We start from the raw sequence: 7,154 nt of genomic DNA on the forward strand, positions 1-7,154 counted from the left end.
TTAAGTTTATTTTCGAAGTTTAACTGGACAAAAAAAGGCTTTATTTTTTTTCTTTAAAATTAGACAATGAGACAATTTAGGTCCACAAATACATTAACTCCACATCACATTCTTCAGAGAATCCAACAAGTAACAAAGTGTGACTGTGTAGAAGCAGCAAGTGGAAGCCTGGTATCACAAGAGCTAAAGGAGGAGAAAATGATAACCAGGAAGGTTCTTAGTCATGCAGTAAAATATGAAGGAACATATATGAAACCTAAGGATCTTCAGAGAAATTATAACACTTACCTAATATTTCAATGATCAATCCACTGAATAATTAGTATGGAGCCCCAGCTACTGAGTGGAGCAGGAACTGGAATGTAGATGCCATTCGTTTTTTTCCTGCAGTGTTTTTCTTCACCCTCTGGCYCAATGAATAGTTCTGTTCATGGTGCACCAGCTTCAGCAGAATGGGTCAGGGTACTTTCCCACTGAAATACACTAGTCTGATGGTGAGGTAATGGAGAGGAGGAAACTCGCCTCTTCTGTGTCACAACTATCAACGTGTTAGATAAAAGAGGAACTTTTCATTGGGTATCTGTCAGATAAACCTCACTTTAGGTTTGGAAAGGAAGCACTTATACAGCTCAGCTCTCTTTTGCAGCACAAGTGACATGAGCATCATTTCAGAGCATGACTACATAACATGTTTGCTTTTGCAATTCTCATTTTGTGGCTCAACTTTCTTTCTACGTTATGATTGGTATATCTAGTGCCTAACACAAAGCATTCTGTGATGAGACTGGACCCCTATTATTTTTAGTTTTATCCGGCCAGTCAGTCCAGATAACACAGAGACTTGTAACAGTAACAGAAATAGAAGCCCAGGCTCTGCTTTTCTCCTCCTCCATTTTCTTTCGCATTTGTTCCCCTCCATGTTTTTCATAACTGGCCTTGAAGCTTGACTTAATGATTTAAATATTACTGTGCTTTACTGCTAATCTTGTCATTTTGGAAGAAATGGTAATAACAGATACTACCTTGATCCAGGCTTTGACATTCTTAATTTCCAGGATAAACTTCAGAGCCCCTGAGCCCCTAATCTTTTCAAGCTCCTAGCAATATACAATTTACAAGATTCTTTTTTATTAGGAGTCTCTATGAATTGTAGTACAGTGTGAAGGATTTCATGAGTTAATCATTGAGAAAATGACACATTGCAATGTTTCCTGTAGATCATCCTAAATCTACACAAATAAATGTGAAAGATTGTACTGATTTTGTGAGGGGTGAAAGCTAATAAAAATAATTGTCAAGCTATGTATTCTTTTCTACTAAATATCTGATGTTATCCTGTAAAGTTAAACTAGTTGATATTCAGTAATTTTCTTCATATCCAGAATGCCACTAAACTCAACACTGCAAACTCTGAGAATACACATTTTAATAAAGCAAGTGTCTGCATGACTTTTGCCCCAAGAAGCCATGTCTTACATATAGCAACTCAGATGAAGAGCCTTATCTGTAAACATACGCGAAGTTAAGCAAGCTTGCGAAATGTAATGTGATCCTTGTGTCTTGATTATTCAGCATTATCAGGTGTATCTCCTTTAGCAGTTAGCAGAACTGTACTGAAAGACACAGCTGGAGTAAAGAATAATACTAAATAAATAAAACCTTGTCCAGAAGGAAGAAGGCAGTTCAATATATTCAATATATAATTTGTAATAAAGTTGACCAGTTTACTTCAATTATTATTGTTTTTATGAAAATAAGAAATGTCCCTCTCTTCCTTCCTCTAATTTCTAGGCAATCTTGGAATAGAGTATACTGGAAGGGAAGCGTGGCCTCTTGTCATTCTGGAAGCCCATGGGAAAAGAAGTCACAGTTCTCTTAAATCCGCAACTGATACCTGCATCCTTTGGCAGCATGTAAAGCCCAGTATTGACAGCAGGAGAGCCCAATATTGAATTCTGTGCTACTTTTTCTATGAACATCTATAAGGGTCAGACAGAGACTAACTTATGGAAAGCAATTAGTTTCCCTCAATTTTTGTGATGTACCAACACTCATCCTCTTAGGAGAATTTCTCTGTAATCTTAAAAACAGGAGGCGAGTTCTCTTGTTCTGGTGTCCATTCACCGGGCTCCTTAAATAACAGAAATAGAGTGAGTGTAGTTTGTCTGGTGTTGTACAAAAACATGAATAGATCTTATAACTCTTTTAACTGTGTTACATCAGTAGTCTACAGTATCAGTAATCAAGGATTATTTAATAGGAGAAAGGAAATTTCTCACACTTATGTCAGCCCATTTTGTTCATATCATTTCTTCATAAGATGGTGTTTCTTTTACTCCCTATGCTGGAGTACTACACTTGTAATACTCCAATGATAGGAAAACATGTTTACAGTATGGTTTAAACACAGTGTGCTAGATCATGCCTTAAGTTACACGAACAGGAAAGTTAGAAACAGCAGTATTCCCCTGATCAAGCATYAGTCCTCACTTCTGTAGTTCCCCTRTAGGTGAACCATTTATTACAGTAGGAAAAGTGATAACCGCAGCATGTTTTGGTCTTCYCTAGGACCTTACTATGGGTTGGAGATTTTTTGCGAGCTAATCTAATAACTAGTATATGCTTATTTTTGCAGTGTCTCTGTTATAAGTCATATTTTTAGGGTTTAATATTGCATCTTTATTAAATCATGTGGGACTAAAAATTGATTTCCAGGCCAGATGCACATTTGTTTTACCAAAAAAAAGAAAGATTCATTTTTGATGCTGGTATCTCACAAATTCAGAGATCTTTTCTGGATCTTTGCAGTATTTTAGACATGTAGTCATGAGACAGTTATTTTTGTCCATTCTATTTCTTTTCATGTCCATGATTTCCTACATGAGCTTTTCTAAATAGTGTAAGAGAAAAAAAGCCCTAAGACAATGTTAATCAAATTGACAATTTCAGAGTAAACAATACTTTGTTAAAATGTGCAACATTATGGTGAAAAGCATTTGATTTCTTTTTTTTTTTTTTTTATGTTAGAAAAAACTGTAGGCCAGATGTTGCCATTCACTGCTGGTAGGGATAAGATTGATCACAGTACAAATTATGCATACTAAGGGCTAGGTCATATCTCAGACATATGGACATGCACAACTTGAAACAGACGTAAGATACTCCTGCAGTTGAGCCTGCCTATGGCCTCCCTGGGATTTTAGGTCCAGGTGTAAAGAAGTAAGCAGGTGCTGGAAGGACTTTATCTTCACTAATGTGCCAACAAGCACATCTGAACAGGCACAATGATGTCTATAAGCTGCTGCTCATAAGAGCCACGGGCATATTTCCTATCTTTTGCTAGACTAAAAAATTCTAATGTCTGCATTTTCCCTGGGCTTGTCGTCATTATATATCATCCTTTACTGAAAGTAGAGTTGGAAACTGAAGTCTGTCCTTAAAGGAAAAACAGCATGTAGGTGAAAAAAAGAAATGTATAATAGTCCACCCACCCAAGAAGTGAGGAGAACTCACTGATTACCTGAGGAGTATTAATATTATAATTTCCTAACTCCCAAGTACTCTGTTTTCTGTTGTGTTTTTAATTAATACAATTATGTACATGATAGTTCAAAAGGTTCCTCATCCTACTTAAAATACAGATACCAGTCATGAAAGAAATTGCTAAAGTAAACCAACAGCAAAAGCATAGAGCCAGGATGCTAATTCTTTGTTCATGGTGGTCAAAACCCAAGGTAACTACCTGAATCACGAGTTGCCAGTATGGAATAAACAGTTAACAGTATTGTCCATAATAACCTTCTTCCTTTTTTCTTGTCTTGCAGTTTCTCCCTCCAAAAAATCTATCTTTGCTTAAAATTCTTCAAAGTAAAATAACAAAGTAGTGTATATTATGTGGTAGGTTCGTTACTAAGTGATTGGATTTGACAGCCATGTCACAGTTGATTTTTATCCATCGCTATGTTGAAGTAGACAAAACAATGCAATTAGTAAGACAAGTATATTATTAATTTTAACAAAATATATCAATAGTAAGTAGTACACTGTGTCATGAGACCAAGAAAAATGCTGCAAAGTAACAGAAATGCAGTTACTAGCATATCAAATGTGGCTTGGTCATCAGTCTATATCAGATTGGCAGTTGTGTCTGTGAATGAATTTTTTATTCCGCAAAAATGCTCCTGTCCTATAAACGACATTTCCGTTTCAATATCTGACACAGTTGTGTCATTGATTTCAGTAGTAAGCATCACTTACACATCATGCAGTATTGCATAGTACATTATCAAACAGTGAAAATTGTGTTATTTCTGCTATATCATATACAATTAAAATACTTTTCTGTACTTCATTTGACCATCATTTTTCTTGCACAGTATGTTCTCACTCCTTGATTAGAACTAAAAAGTTTACATTAAATTCAAAAGTGAGCTTGAAGAGGCACCCTTGCATTTCTCTGACTCTAAAAAAGCTGTGAGAAAGACATGCTCTTAGACAAATGTTGGAGCTGGAGATGTTGAGTGCTTATGCCACATTAGCCATTGATCTGTGGGAAAATGATATCCAACTTACACTTCTTTCCCTRTCTGTAATAATGCATCAGCTGCAGGATGACACAGGATCTGCAATGGTGAATCTGTATTTCCTGGGAATTCCTTTGCTTATGTCATGGGAATCCTGCCAGGTTGATTAAGTCATCTGTAGCTGAGTAGAACAGTAYAAAATTGCCAATAATGGGCATGAACCTACATCTCTATTTGTTACATATTTTTAATTTGATATTTTTCCTACATAACAGGAAAGRTCCACAAGAATAATAGGTGCCTTTTGCATATTCATATGATAACTCTAAACCTTTAGCCACACATTTAAAGAAAAWCACATCAAAAAGGAATGGAGCTTCTATAAATGGGGTAGCTTATCACTGTCCCAGAAGGGATGTATTATAAGCAGGACAGATCATAGATGAAGGATTTGATGTAAAGCATAGCACTGAGATATGCTGAATATGGTACATCCATTTTAACTCCACATTTCCATTTCTGACTTGATTTATATCTAAAACCAAATACTGCTTTTATATCAGTTAATTTTAAAATATTGACTAAACTTTAAAAAGCAAGCCAAAATGGCCAGCATCTCTGAGTGAATAAGTAATCACCAATTTACAGTTCTGTAGGCATGAGTATCATACAACAAATTGCAATTGCACTTTTCCTCTGAATTCTGCTCATTATTCCGTCTCCTTCGTGGACTTGATGCAACATTCTGCAAAGCTTCTGTCAACTGTCATGCCAACAGTCTACAAATGAGTTTTTTTTTTTTTTTTTTTTTTTTTAATGCACTAGTTAGAAATGAGAGATGGGCCATATTTAATCACTGGTTTTTCAACTGTAATTAATTTAAAAAATATATAGTTTATTTGTAATATTGACTGTTGTGGAGTTACAGCAAACAGTTCAACTAGTCTGTGACTTGAATTTTGTATTTGAGTGAGTAAATTGAAGACTAGAATGAGACCTTTTAAACCTGGTAGACTACCCTTATTTTTTATCAATTTAAATAGTATTATAACAATTTTGTTTTGATAAAACTGATCTGTGTAGTTGTCTACCTTTTATAATCAGAACTTGTCTAAATCTGTGCATTCAACACCATCTACAAGCATTTGGTGCTAATTAGGTGCATTGTRTGTACAGTAGTTTTCAGCATAGATTAAATTCAGTATATTGGATCTTACTCTCAGCATGAATACCATTCTTTTGTTTTAAAATGTAAACTTCTTTTAAGTTGTCATTCYTTAATATTTAATCAACTCAGATAAATGCATTTCATTTGGCCTTAACTGTGTGTCACAATAACATAACAGATAGGAAATCTAATAAAGTAAACTGGTTAGGTTAGCCAGAAGACAATGTTTCAGAATTTAGGATGTGTAACTCTATTTTTCATAGTAGAGGTTGGTTTAGTATGTGGCTCTCYGCAATAGACAATTTGTGAAGGAAAGCTAGTAACTTTAGTGGCTTGAAGAATTGGTTGTTTCCTYTCACTTATTTCCCCCGGTTGCTGTGTTTTGTTTATTACAGGATACTTTTCTGAAGACAACAGCATGCAAAGGTTACATCTATTGCATGTTCAAAAGCTAGTGGTGCGAAATGCTAAGGAGGGCTGGGGTGAGCTGCACTCTGGAATAACAAATTGCCTTTGAGTGAGGTCCCTGGCATATAAAATCACTCAAAAATGTGGGTTAGTGAGGCAGAAGAGGTGAAAGAAGGATGATCAGAGTGACTGGACATTATTATTCCCCCACCTTGTTTCTTCTACCCTCTTTTTCCTTTTTTCAAGTCATTTGGTGACCTGAGGTGAAACTGACAGAAATTGACAATACAGTGGCTGGTGCTGGCAGCAGAGAAGCTGCAGTTGCTCCATAGACATGAAAGGAGAGGGAAAAAGAAAGAAGCCAAATTGTTTTTCTCTGCAKAGCATATGTAAAGATAATGGATTTGATTAGTTGAAAGAGCCCCCCCTTTTCCTATAGAAATGATTGCCCCCACTGCAGTTCAGAAAAAAAGGAAAGATGATTTTTTTTGTCTCTCCGTCTCCCTTTCCCTGCTGGCACAAAGAAAACGTGGGTTGATACCATTTTTATTGTTCTGCTGGGGTGGGTTTCAGACCTTGCATTAGCATACTGAATGTCTAATTGAGTTCGGGGGCTGTGTTAATCATTTTGTTTTGTTTAGGGGTGGTTCGTGAAAAGTGCCATCAAGCAATCATTTGGCTTGGGGTTAGCTTGGTGCTGCCACCCCAACAAAAAGAAATCGAGAAGGGGGAGGGAGCTAGAGAAAGGCGAGTTGACTGAGTGATGTCTGGAGGGCGAACTCGTGTGTCTCTTTGGTAATGTTGTGTGCTGCTGTACTGAAATCCACCCCTCTGCTGGAGCTAAGGCAAGAGTTGGAGGGATCTGATGCTGCCGTTTCCAGGGTGAAATTTCCACGGCTGATCACTAAAAACAACCCCCCAAAAAATCCCGGAAAAAAATATCCATCAGGATAGAAGATCCGGGATCTCCCAGTCCAAATGGCATAACCCAGACAGACGTTTGAGAACCATCTGCCTTTAAACCAGCACACACACACGAGGGGAAAAAAAACAGA

At 36.6% G+C, this 7,154-nt stretch overlaps 1 protein-coding gene across 1 annotated transcript in view; it reads left to right on the forward strand.

The window, feature by feature from the left end:
* The window catches only part of ADGRB3 (adhesion G protein-coupled receptor B3), a 465,451-nt gene that overhangs the window by 357,397 nt on the left and 100,900 nt on the right, over positions 1-7,154 (forward strand). The window lies entirely within an intron of this gene.

This window comes from Rhea americana, unplaced genomic scaffold (assembly GCF_003343005.1).
Source record: "Rhea americana isolate MKP2758 unplaced genomic scaffold, rheAme1 scaffold_45, whole genome shotgun sequence".
NCBI lineage: Eukaryota > Metazoa > Chordata > Aves > Rheiformes > Rheidae > Rhea > Rhea americana.